Source organism: Schistocerca nitens, chromosome 3 (assembly GCF_023898315.1).
Source record: "Schistocerca nitens isolate TAMUIC-IGC-003100 chromosome 3, iqSchNite1.1, whole genome shotgun sequence".
Lineage (NCBI taxonomy): Eukaryota > Metazoa > Arthropoda > Insecta > Orthoptera > Acrididae > Schistocerca > Schistocerca nitens.
The window spans coordinates 992,825,057-992,839,710 of record NC_064616.1 but is presented as its reverse complement, the minus strand read 5'-3'; positions in this window follow the sequence as shown (position 1 = coordinate 992,839,710).

The following is a 14,654-nucleotide window of genomic DNA, read 5'->3' as shown; positions in this document are numbered from 1 at the left end:
CTCTACTGGGTTCATTCCATGGCAATAAAGACGTAAAAAGAAATAAGTCTTGAATTGTAACATTGCACATTTGTAACCTGCATCTGTTTTGTCCTCTGCAGAATATGTTTCAAAGAACTCTAGAAATTCTTAACAGTTTTTCAGTATTATCAAGATACTAGAAGCTAGCATAGTCTATCGATTCAGGCAAAGGGGTCATACACCAGCTTGGTCGTTGGCGCTCTCACAGCATATGCTTCTGAAAAGTCCTACCCTTTTGTTGGATTCCCTTACGGTGTTTATTATGTCATTGGCTAAAGTTATAATCTCCCTCATAGACGTAAGATGGCGGAGACTTTCTACAACTGCCAAGTTTGAACTCTAAGCAGTGCAGTGCACATAACGTGCTTTTGGTTGTATATCCAAAACTAACTTTTTTAGTCCTCTGAACTTACATCTCATATTCGAGGCACCATCATAGCACTGCCCTCTTAAGTTATCCATTGACAAATAAAGACGACCAAAAACGTCTTTTAAAATACTAAACAGAGTTTGTGATTCAGTGTTGGGGTTCTCGTATAAGCCAATAAAGTCTTTGTTGATGATTAAGGAATCATCGGCAGTACGAATACAGAATGACACTTGTTAATACCTTCCTCAACACAGACTTTCCTAGTAGATCACTGATTTCGTTTTGAATATCATAGGACGTCCACTTTTACCCCGAATGCCTTAACCCATCTTTAAACTCAGGTATGTCATGCTTTCGGAGTTCCAACAATTGAAAAAAATTTGAATTTACGTCTTCGTGCCCTCTAATTGCTAGTCCTTGTGGGCATAGAAATTGCACAGTAGTAAAAATTGTCTCAAGAGCTAAACGGCCTTTCTTCATATCAATATCTAACTCTTCATTCAATTGGGAGGCCACCCTTCTTTATGCGTAAACGTTTTCCAGTTTGAAAACCCTACGGAAGTAAATGCATCTCCCCTTTTTTTTTTTTTTTTTTTTTTTTTTTTTTTTTTTTTTTTTTTGAAGAAAATTGTAACAGATTTTTAGCATATGCCTCTTTTCAGGCTAAGCAAAAAACTTTTTCGGTAGATGCTTCATATTCTAGCCATGTATATTTGATCGACCAAGACTTACGAAATGATCTTCCCTTACCGGATTGTTCAAAATGGTTCAAATGGCTCTGAGCGCTATGGGACTTAACATCTGAGGTCATCAGTCCCCTAGAACTACTTAAACCTAACTAACCTAAGGAAATCACACACACCCATGCCCGAGGCAGGAGTCGAACCTGCGACCGTAGCGGTCGCGCGGTTCCGGACTGAAGCGCCTAGAACCGCATGGCCACAACGGCCGGCTTATCGGTTTGTCCAGGTTTCGGCTGTGAATGGTTCTCACCTGAAGATAACAAAGCAATTGATGACACAATAATTGTTGGAGGTTGACTTGTAGTATCATCAACTTCCAAGTGCGCCTTTTTGGTAACAAATGTATCAATTACAAATTTAATTCACAATACACTAAGAGACCCGCACCGCTGTACTAGGCAAGGTCCTAGTGGACGTGGTTTATCATTGCCATCCTCCGACCGTAATTGGGATGAATGATAATGATGAAGACGACACAACAACACCCAGTCATCTCGAGGCAGGAAAAAAACCCTGACCCCGCGGGGAATCGATCCCAGCACCCCGTGCGAGTGAAGCAAAAACGCTACCGCAAGACCACGAGTCGCGGACTAAAAGATTACAGTAAAAGAATAAAATATAGTCACACAAAATAGTCCACTAGACACTAAAGCTGAAACACTAAACACGTGTGGAGCATGCACTGAACGAAACTATCCACACTGAATGACTGCGACAGCAGGGTGGCCTTTATATCGCCGCGGCGTCGTAATGTCTCGAAGCAGCAAGGCGGAGGGTACGAGGCGTTTGTGCTCCAGCCTTTTTGATGCCGCAGCGCTCGCCCGCTGGCGCCGAACTTTATCCGAAGGTTCGCGCACCGGGACAAATTCTGAGTGTGCCCGCAGCACCGTAACACTATAATGATTCACACCACTCGTTTTCAGTTAACGTGCTTACTTCCATAATAATTATTTGTTTTAACTCATTACTGAATGTATTTTCAAAGGTAACTATCGTCAAACAAGGAAAATAAAAAAAAATCCCATTATAATTTTGTGATTTTGCAAAGCATAATATAACTAATAATTTTCTTAATTTTTTTTGGGGGGGGGGGGCTCAAACCCTCTTCCCCCAAATGAATTTTTGAGGGGGCTCTGGCCCCTTCAGGCTCCATGGAGTCGGCGCCTGTGACCATGGCACAATTGACGAAGTTTTAAACTTAGAAGAATTCTGAATTTCCCCATTGTGTTTCAGTATGAGCTAAAGCATAAGTGTGCTTCTTGTATTTCAAATTTCCCAACGTATTTTAACTTAAGTCACATAGGTTGTGACCTCAGAGGAATGGTGAGGATGTCCGCAGTGCCATCGCAAATAATATACTAGTGGCGGAAATTGAGACTATTATCTAGGATTTTCACATTTCTTGCAATTTTTAACTTATGGCATATTGGTTCTTCAGTTCTAAACCTGAGACTTGATGCTTGTGGTCTATGGTGGTGCAGTGGTGAGGGGGGAAGGGGGGGTGGCGTAGTTCTATGTGGAGGAGGCTTCCACAAGTGGCCTATGTCATCATTTACAGCTGGAATTTCACAGCAATTAATACCTAGCACACGCGAACTCTTGAGTTCCAAACTTATGGTGGCAATTGTTTACACATCACAAGTTGGTTAGCAACTGGGATGGGGATAACTGTTGATAGTACAAGTGGATTTAAACTTAAGCCAAGTGGATTTTTGAATTTCCTGCCATTTTAAATTTTGGACAGGATTCTATAGTTAGCACAAGTGACCTGTCAACCATGCTGGCCATGCCTGTATCCACCAGATCTGTCATCTTGAATTCTATACTTTGTAAAAGTGATCTAGCAACCATACAGCTTGTGCCATTGTTTCCATGTCCACCATCTTTAATTGTCACCTTGGAATCTGACGTCTTAGGTTCAGGAAAATCCAGTAGGAAAAACGAACATCTTGGATTCTATACTTCGCACAAATGAGCTGGGAAACATGCAGGTTGTGCCAGTATCTCCAGGTACACCATCATGATTCACCATCTTGGATTCTGACGCCCTAGAGGCTGTCCTAAGGTCCATCATCGTCAATTTTACACTTAGGACAATTAGGCTAGGTCTATAGTCTTGCATTTTTTAATTTATCACCAATTTCAGGTGATTTATTTTAATTTTCCGTTTTTTGTACGCAGGGCAATTGGCCTGCAACATCAAACAGGTGGAGAGAAATGTGGCAGAGAACTCTGGCAATAGTGCATGACACATTGATGACGTCACTGATTATGTATCAGAAACCTGTCCGAGACAGATAAATAGTCCTTCTGGTTACGAAAGCAAAGCAACCACTGAGGAAGATCATATTCAAGAGTGGAACAGTGTACATTACTTCAGAGGTGGCCCTATCCAGGGGTACAGAGGGTGCAAGGGTGTACTGCTCTGGAGCATTGTGCAAACAAAATGAATATTTAGTAAATATTTGAATATGAGAGCTGGATTAGCTAGCAAATCAAATTTCAGTATCATCTGGGAACACTAAGACAGTGCTCAAATTCCTACAATGGATATTCTCTTTGTGTAGCAGTGGAAATACTGTGAAAGCCTATTTAGTTGCTCCAAAGTGCCTAAAGTGTTGCTGCTTAGAGTTTCTGTTCAAGCATTGTATATAAAAGTGGTTTGTCTTCACACATTGTAGGCGCACTTGACCATATCATTTACTGTGAATAACTGTAAAGCATCCTGCCTGTCTCTCAAGTCACAAGTAGCAGTAAAATGTGCCATGTACTGGGTTAGAAATGTTTTGCATATGAAATAATCTTGATGAATAACTGATTATGGGTAAATATGTTTAAGCAAGTATTAAAAGAGCTCATACACCCTTGAACGCGACACATTTTTCCTAACGATGGATGAATTACCACAGACCTTGGTAGTAGAAGCCTGCATTTAGGCTGTTTGGAAAACGTTCCATCTTGAGTAGCATCTTGCCGTCTTTTCTGTAAACATCTGTCAGATAATGGTTTCTTGATCTGCGAAACGTGGAAGAAGTCACCGCGTGCCATGTCAGGAGAACAGGGCGGTGAGACAAAAACAGATAGTCTAAAGAAGCAGCAAATATGACTGTGTCCCATGCGAAACGAGATGGGGATTTGTCATGTAGCATAAATATCCCTTTGGAGAGTTTCTCGTGGTGCTTATTCTTGACAAACTCCTGTAAGCTCGTGAGGGTATTTCATTAGTATGATCCTGTGACAGTTTTCCTGCTACAAGCATAATTTGTTACCGCCAGACCATAAAGAACCCCCAAAAAACTCATCTTCACATTGCCTATTGATGACTGGGTCTCCACCTTTTTTGGGCTGTGGCAAAATTACATGTTTCCACCAATTGCTTGCTACTTTGTCTTGGGATCATAGTTATGCACTCTTCACTCATCAATGGTGATTAGGCAGATTGGTCTGACACAGATGCAACATTTCCACTGTTGTTTTAGTTTGGCAGGATGTTTGAATGGGTGTGAGCAGTCACAGATGAAGGGTGACCTTTACTATGTTCAAAATGTCATGCAAGATCTTGAAAAATGATCCATGACTGATTTTCACATTTTCCACTATCACCTCAATTATGATACGCCACTCTGCGAGCTCCAAGCCCTCCATTGTTCATGTGATTCCCGGTTCTTCACAGAGATGTCTGCCACTTCGTCCTTCGACATTCAGACTTGACTGACCACATTGGAAAAGTCTGAAACATCTAAACACTGTGTTATATGGTGGTGATGTGTTGCACAAACTCAACGTGGGTTTTTGCAATATTCTTTCCCTTCTCATGTAGAAAACGAATTATTGCAAGATACTCCACTTAATTATTGGGCTGTGACGTTTTGTTGTGGCTCCCCCAGCGGCGTGCTAATGCAGTGTGGTGTGGAGATTTCAGTGTGTATCAGTACTAAAGGCACTTACCTACAAACAAACAAAAATTAATTAGCTAGCTTTAATTTTTCTAGGTAATGTTTAAAACTTTATGACTGCCCCTGTAAGAAAAGATTTTGACAATATTAAATGGAAAAAACTCTTTGAAACTCTGAAGTTAGTAGGAAAAAAATACACGGAGCGAAGGATTATCAAAACTTGTATATAAAGCTTCCTGCAGTTATAACAGTCAGAGTGTAATCTATTACACCTTCTTCTTTATTTTTATGCATCGATTTTACAATATATGTTAAAATAACGAAAACATGGAACGTGTCTGTCGAAATAACTCTCTGCAGCTATAAGAATAACAGACGCACCCGATCTAGCGCTACAGTGCACTCTCCTCATTCTGTCTGCAACTCGGTTCGTATCCGCGACTCTACAACCTATTCAATCTCGCTTGTCTTACTCGGTCTGCACACGTTCTGATGTTACGCTCCAACTGGTAGCACATAAACAGTTTTTTAATTAAATTGTAGGCCTGGAAGAGTTTGACTGAGCAGCGACAAAGTACCCAATCCGTGTGATAAGAACAGACTACACTGCCGAGGCCCTGTGTTCTACATCTACATGATTACTCTGCAATTCACATTTAAGTGCTTGGCAGGGGGTTCATCGAACCACAATCATACTATCTCTCTACCATTCCACTCCCGAACAGCGCGCGGGAAAAACGAACACCTAAACCTTTCTGTTCGAGCTCTGATTTCTCTTATTTTATTTTGATGATGATTCCCACCTATGTAGGTTGGGCTCAACAAAATATCTTCGCATTCGGAAGAGAAAGTTGGTGACTGAAATTTCGGAAATAGATCTCGCCGCGACGAAAAACGTCTTTGCTTTAATGACTTCCATCCCAACTCGCGTATCATATCTGCCACACTCTCTCCCCTATTACGCGATAATACAAAACGAGCTGCCCCTCTTTGCACCCTTTCGATGTCCTCGGTCAATTCCACCCGGTAAGGATCCCACACCGAGCAGCAATATTCTAACAGAGGACGAACGAGTGCAGTGTAAGCTGTCTCTTTAGTGGACTTGTTGCATCTTCAAAGTGTCCTGCCAATGAAACGCAACCTTTGGCTCGCCTTCCCCACAATATTATCTATGTGGTCTTTCCAACTTAAGTTGTTTGTAATTTTTACACCCAGGTACTTAGTTGAATTGACAGCCTTGAGAATTGTACTATTTATCGAGTAATCGAATTCCAACGGACTTCTTTTGGAACTCATGTGTATCACCTCACACTTTTCGTTATTTAGCGTCAACTGACACCTGCCACACCATACAGCAATCTTTTCTAAATCGCTTTGCAACTGATACTGGTCTTCGGATGACCTTACTAGACGGTAAATTACAGCATCATCTGCGAACAACCTAAGAGAACTGCTCAGATTGTCACCCAGGTCATTTATATAGATCAGGAACAGCAGAGGTCCCAGGGCGCTTCCCTGGGGAACACCTGATATCACTTCAGTTTTACTCGATGATTTGCCGTCTATTACTACGAACTGCGACCTTCCTGACAGGAAATCACGAATCCAATCGCACAACTGAGACGATACCCCATAGGCCCGCAGCTTGATTAGAAGTCGCTTGTGAGGAACGGTGTCAAAAGCTTTCCGGAAATCTAGAAATACGGAATCAACTTGAGATCCCCTGTCGATAGCGGCCATTACTTCGTGCGAATAAAGAGCTAGCTGCGTTGCACAAGAACGATGTTTTCTGAAACCATGCTGATTACGTATCAATAGATCGTTCCCTTAGAGGTGATTCATAATGTTTGAATACAGTATATGCTCCAAAACCCTACTGCAAACCGACGTCAATGATATAGGTCCGTAGTTCGATGGATTACTCCTACTACCCTTCTTAAACACTGGTGCGACCTGCGGAATTTTCCAATCTGTAGGTACAGAGCTATCGGTGAGCGAGCGGTTGAATATGATTGCTAAATAGGGAGCTATCGTATCAGCGTAATCTGAAAGAAACCTAATCGGTATACAATCTGGACCTGAAGACTTGCCCGTATCAAGCAATTTGAGTTGCTTCGCAACCCCTAAGGTATCTACTTCTAAGAAACTCATGCTAGCAGCTGTTCGTGTTTCAAATTCTGGAATATTCCATTCGTCTTACCTGGTGAAGGAATTTCGGAAAACTGCGTTCAATAATTCCGCTTTAGCGGCACAATCGTCGGTGTGTACTTTATATACGACCAGAATTTCTTCGGATTTTCTACCAAATTTCGAGACAATGTTTCGTTGTGGAAACTATTAAAGGCATCTCGCATTGAATTCCGTGCCAAATTTCGCGCGTCTGTAAATTTTAGCCAATCTTCGGGATTTCGCGTTCTTCTGAACTTCGCATGCTTTTTCCGTTGCCTCTGCAACAGCGTTCGGACCTATTTTGTGTACCATGGGGGATCAGTTCCATCTCTTACTAATTTATGAGGTATGAATCTCTGAATTGCTGTTGCTACTATATCTTTGAATTTGAGCCACATCTCGTCTACATTTGCATAGTCAGTGCGGAAGGAATGGAGATTCTCTCTTAGGAAAGCTTCTAGTGACACTTTATCCGCTTTGTTAAATAAAATTATTTTGCGTTTGTTTCTGGTGGATTTGGAAGAAACGGTATTGAGCCTAGCTACAACGACCTTGTGATCACTAATTCCTGTATCAGTCATGATGCTCTCAATTAGCTCTGGATTGTTTGTGGCTAAGAGGTCAAGTGTGTTTTCGCAACCATTTACAATTCGCGTGGGTTTGTGGACTAACTGCTCGAAATAATTTTCGGAGAAAGCATTTAGGACAATCTCGGAAGATGTTTTCTGCCTACCACCGGTTTTGAACAAGTATTTTTGCCAACATATCGAGGGAAGGTTGAAGTCCCCACCAACTATAACCGTATGAGTGGGGTATTTATTTGTTACGAGACTCAAATTTTCTCTGAACTGTTCAGCAACTATATCATCGGAGTCTGGGGGTCGGTAGAAGGAGCCAACTATTAACTTAGTTCGGCTGTTAAGTATAACCTCCACCCGTACCAATTCGCACGGAGTATCTACTTCGACTTCACTACAAGATAAACCACTACTGACGGACACAAACACTCCACCACCAATTCTGCCTAATCTATCTTTCCTGAACACCGTCTGAGACTTCGTAAAAATTTCTGCAGAACTTATTTCCGGCTTTAGCCAGCATTCTGTACCTATAACGATTTCAGCTTCTGTGCTTTCTATTAGCGCTTCAAGCTCAGGGACTTTCCCAGCACAACTACAACAATTTACAACTACAATTCCGACAGTTCCTTGATCCAAGCACATCCTGTGTTTGCCATGCACCCTTTGAGATTGCAGCCCATCCCGTACTTTCCCGAGGCCTTCTAACCTAAAAAACCGCCCAGTCCACTCCACATAGCCTCCGCTGCCCGTGTAGCCGCCAGCTGAGTGTAGTGAACTCGTGACCTATTCAGCAGAACCCGAAACCCCACCACCCTATGGCGCAAGTCAAGGAATCTGCACCCAACACGGTCGCAAAACCGTCTGAGCCTCTGATTCAGACACACCACCCGGCTCTGCACGAAAGGTCCGCAGTCGGTTCTGTCAACGATGCTGCAGATGAAGAGCTCTGCCTTCATCTCGTAAGCAAGACCGGCAGCCTTCACCAAATCAAGTAGCCGCTGTGTGGGGCGGCTGGTGGAATTTATTTTTATATTGTTTGGTTTGTAATGTAGAAAAGATACATTTCCCGGCCGATTAACCATATGTGGGGCGGCGGGTGGAATTAATTGTTCTATAAATGTTCCTATTATTTATGCAAGTCACAGACCAAAAAAGACTCCACACAATTCAACTACCAGAGCAGTTCAGAGTCTAATGCGCTGATGCAACTATAACTGTCCAAATTAAATGTTTAAGTGAATGCTCGCCATAATTTGATGATAATGTTCATCAAACGCCACACTAAATAATGGTAGAATGTTTGTCCTGCGGCGGCATGTGAAAATACGACATACGCAAACTGAAGACAGATCATTAAAGTCATCCCAGAATTAACACTTCACTCCAAAACGATTTCATGGTTACGCGTATCCCGAGTAACTTATTACGGCATCCGAGGCTGTTTATAGCAATGATACGGATGCGACGCGACTCCCGGCACAGGTGGTGCGCTAATCGGCTTCTAGAGAGAACTGGAGCCTTCCTTCCTCGCGCAGCGTTCTTATATATGAAGCCGCGGTGCGGACGGCTAAGGGAATGCCTGATCAAAATTGCTCTACCGACTAGCTGCTGGGCTAGTAATGCACCACTTTAAGTTATTGAATAAATCATCGCTTCCTTTGCTGATGGCCGATGAAGCTCTCAATTTCAATGTGCATTCATCACACAGGTAAATAATCATAATAAAAGTCTGACGTGGCTAAGTTAAATATTTTGGGCGAGAGAATTAATTTAATTACACTACACGCAGTAGACGAGCTCTGAACTTGCCCTTTGGACATACGCTATCGCTATAGTTTTATAGTTATTCAATTGAAACTTCTCACATCTTTATGATTATAGCGAATCTCCCTTCTACTTAAATTTAAAAATCCTAGCTTTATTTATTCGCCTACTTAATCTATCTTGCTTCCTTAATTTTAAGACAAAAACCAGAAAATCATGAATTTCAACTAAAATTTTAATTTGTGAGATCCAAAATACTGTTTCTACTAAATTATTATGAAAAAGGAATCTCAATATAAATTTTTAAGTTTCTAGCTCTTTTCTGTTGCGCCAATGATTTTTACAGAAAAATGTCCGAATTTCGAAAATGGTTAAAGTTATTGAATTGATATTCAACACATATTGATTTAGTATTACTCCTGACATGTTAGAACCGTTTCAGGTTATTTACTTGATTTTTAAAGTATTGCACAACATTTATGACGTCAGAGCTAGTTACAGCGGACTAGGCTGGAACACAATGGAAAGACTGATGAGAATTTTATAAGTCGTGAGTAGGCTGCTTCCCTACAGCTCGAATCCAGAGAGAATTTCCTCAGATCGAAAGCAACACACGTCATTAGTGCCGACATGTGCCACCACCTGCAGCTGGCTGCACCCTGTGCTCTTCATGGCATCCGGAAGGACCCTTTCCACATCAGGAATGACTCCACCCGAAATGCACACGGAGTGCACACTGGACTTCTTCCCCTCCTTAGCCACCATATCCCTAAGGGGCCTCATTACGCGCCTAACATTGGAGCTCCCAACTACCAATAAGCCCACCCTCTGTGATTGCCCGGGCCTTGAGGGCTGAGAATCATCCTCTGAAACAGGGCAGGCAGCTGCATCTGGCTCAGCCAGAGACAGTACCTGAAACTTGTTTGTCAGACGCACCGGGGAGGCTTTCTGATCAGCCTCCGGGAACGTCTTTCGCTGCCTGCCACGCCTTGGAACGACCTCCCAATCAACCACAGTCGAGGGCTCAGCCCCACTGCGGGCAGCAACCGGGGCAACCACAGCAGCAGACCGATCTGGAGACAGACGGGACGAGGTTGACATCCCCATGATACCCAAGTCCGGCTCCCCACACATTATCCCTCAAAATTTAAGCGAAATCAATGAAACACTTTGGCATACATATTGCCTAAGACAGAAAAACACATAAAATATGTAAAATTATGAAAATCTTAAACCCATTAAATACGTTTTTACATACACAAATTCAAAGAAAGTAACAGTTATTCATGATAAATAAACAGATAATTATATCTTAGCAGTCTTTTCTAAACCTGAAAGAAAATTTCACAATCATGACAATTTCATTTTTACACACGTGGTTGTGGCTGCTTTGGCTGGCGTTCTACACTTCCATTCACAAGGGTAGAGGAGGGGAAGTTGCTATGGTGTGCGTCCTTCACGTTCACTCTAAATTACATTGGGAAAGGGGAGGGGTCACTGTGAGTTGTGTCCAAGTCACTCCACGCTTTCACGCAGCTACCAGGCTGCCATTATCTGGTTTGTCCTGTAGAACAAACAAAAAGAGTGCCTCAGACACTGTTTACTTAATATCTAAGGGTGGGTCACAATGAAATGGGGATATATACATTTTATCTTTCAATATGTTACCGGAACAAAGTTAACAGAACTTTTTCAATTTTACTCTCGCGGTTACATAACTGTCATAAAATCGGTAAACAAATGGCTCAAAACGCCGTTAGTCATGTACTAGAGAAATTTTATGCTCAAGGCATACCATCATAAATCCTATTTAATCTCAATTTATCATTTCTGGGCCGGAACACTGAACCAATGCTCGGTACATTCTTGATACATTTGTATTTTATTCACTTAGCTGACTCACCTTCGATTACCTTATTCTTAGAGATAGTATGAGTATATTTGATTAGTAGTTGTCTTCTCAGCTTCTTTGTACATGTGAGTAACTTGTAATAGTACCGTTCTGAGTGTTCAAAACACAGTACGTTTAGTTGACTGCTAAATCCACTTATTGGTCCTCTGCTGCTGTGTCAGTTCCACATCTGCAATTATGTACTTACTTCATCGAAGTGTATTTATGCTGAGCTATAAATAATGTTTCACATCTGCCATTATGTTACTCAAATATGTTGCTAGTGTATGTATTTATTTAACACTCACTCTATTAACATTTAAAGCATAGGATAGCACATTTATTTCATATCTATAGTGTATTGCAGCTGATCAGTTTGCTCACGTGGCAATCCATTTCCACTCGATCGGACGCTGAAACCACAGGTAGTGTCTCTCGACCTACCACTAAAGTGCATTAAGTAATTATGGCCAAGCGTAATGCTAAATTCCTTAAACATATAGCACACCATGAGCTGCTCTGTCTCATCTAACATAAGGGTACCTATGGTCGCATTCACACTTCCAACTCATAACCTCAATACATGTAGGTGTGTCCTGTCACACACTACACCAAATAACGGCCAGCTCAAACCTTATAAATATTTCAAGGACGTGTCCTTCATGTCTCAACCACAAACACTGTTCAATTCTATTACACTGCCATTCCTTGCTACACAAGGTGAGTTCATTCTTACAACTTATCTGCATATTTTTCATAACACTAAAGCAATCTCTTTTACTATTAATTAGTTAGCACTACAGCATACAATTGGTTTCACTGCCACTTCCGATCCTCCTTGAACTCGAAATTGTTAATATTTTTTAAATGTTATTATGGGACCATTTCCAATAAAACAATACTTTGTACTTACAATATTACCAGGGTTCTATACATACTTGTTACTCAAATAGATTTGTATCTTAATTACGTCATACTTCTCTATTGTTTATGTTACTGTTAGGTTTGTCACATTAGGTACTTTCTTCACTAATCGGTGGATAGAATGATTACAGAACTCATGGCTTGATAGCCATGACGGAAAATTTTTATATTGCACAGAAGGATCGAAACTTTGTTGGATAGGAAAGATGAAGATTGAGTGAGACCTGAAAAGGAAAGAAGATCTCACACAGCTGGGACTGCACAGCTGCCACACTGTGTAGAGGTTACAGAACAACCTCCTCCCCACAGAATTCATTCACTACCTATGAACTTCTTTAGGTCGATCACTTTCCTGAGACCTAATAGCTTTTTACTTTTAGGGTACTCTAGCCTATATGCATTGGCATTTGGTTTTCCTATGATCCTAAAAGGTCCTTGGTATACGAACATGAATTTCCTTGTTTCTGCATTTATTTTCATTGATTTTTCCTTGGTTTTGACAAGGACTAACTAACCTATTTCATAATTGGTGGGTACAGCTTTTGCGTCATGACGCTTATTCCTTTCCAATGCTCTTTTTCTTATATTTGCCCTAGCCTTTAACTTCTTCTCGTCTGTGGATATTTGCGTTAGAATAGGGAATTCTACCATATCTGCAATCACATTGTGCGGTTCTTGGCCAAACATCAATTCTCAAGGCGCAAAACCAGTTGCATCATGCCTTAAGTTGTTAATTACATTCTCAAAATACTTCATGTGCTCTGCCCAACTTGAGTGTTTCCGAGCACAATAAGTCCTGCAAAGCTTATTCAATTCTCTCATAATACGTTCACTCATATTTCCTTGGGGGAAATACGCAGATATTTTCAGATGTTTCACTTCGGCCTTATCCAGACATTCTTTAAATCTATCAGAAGTAAATTGAGGCCCATTGTCTGACAGCAAATTCTTCGGAACGCCAACGTTCACGAAGAAACCTTTTTCCAACTTTTCTACCAAAGTTTTTGCATTTGCTCTTTTAATTGGGCATAGCTTAACATATTTGCTAAATCCATCCACAACAACAAAAACATGGGTACACCCACCTCTCGAAGCAGGAAGAGGGCCAAACTAATCACAAGCCAGTAATTCTAGGGTTTCAATTGGCTCTACTGAATGCATATCCCCTTGTATTCTGGTGTTAGCAGCACGGACTTTTGGGGACACTACACAAGATGCTAGACGCTTGGCAACACGGCGGTACATGTTCTCAAACACATCCTTCTCTTTTAATTTGGCAATGCACTTCTTTGCACCGTAGTGCCCATACCTCAGGTGTACATAGTCGATTAGTAAGTCTACATGTTGTGAGGGAAAGCACAGCTTCCACTCAGAAACACCTACCTTTTTCCTCCTAAACAGAATACCTTCATGCAGACAGTAGTATTGCGAAACCTTATGATAGTTCGCATCTCCCAAATAGCTCTTTACTAATTTCAGCTGGTCATCTGCACTCTGTTCACGTCTCAAGTTCTTAATCACCCTCTTTAATGCACTTTCTTCCTTCACTTCGTGCAACGCAAACATTCGTACTTCACTTTGGTCTGTTGCTGTAATTCCCGCGTCATCACAGAGCTCCGCACTTCTAGATAACCCATCAGCTACCAGATTGTCTTTCCCTTGAATATATCTAACCTCAAGGTCAAACTGGTGGAGATACAATGACCATCTTACCAAACGAGCATTCCTCAACTTACAGGTCTTTAAAAAGGTCAACGCCTTATGGTCACTGTAAACAATTATCTTGTGACCTAATAGATACTGCTCAAACTTCTGTACCCCAAATACAATTGCCAATGCTCCCAGTTCTGAGATGCCATAATTTCTCTCTGCTGCCTGTAAAGATCGACTTGCGAAAGTTATAGTCCTGTCCACTTCTTGTTCGTTCTCTATTTCTACTTGGAATACCTCCACAGCTATACCATAGCCACTAGCATCAACAGACATACAGAGTGGTATTTCAAAATCAGGATGATGTAAAATAGGACTATTAATTAAAGATTGTTTAAGCACCTCGAACGCCTGTTGACATTCTGGTGTCCAAACCCAAGGGGTATTCTTTTTCAGCAGGAGGTGAAGACAGGGCACATTAAAAGCCTGATCACTAACAAAACGCCTATAGAAGCCGAAAAGACCGAACATCGATCTCAACTGCTTCTTGTTTCTGGGAGCCTCAAATTTTTCAATGACTGCTAGCTTGCCTGGGTCGGGCAGAATACCTTATCCACTTATCATATATCCCAAGAAACCTATTTC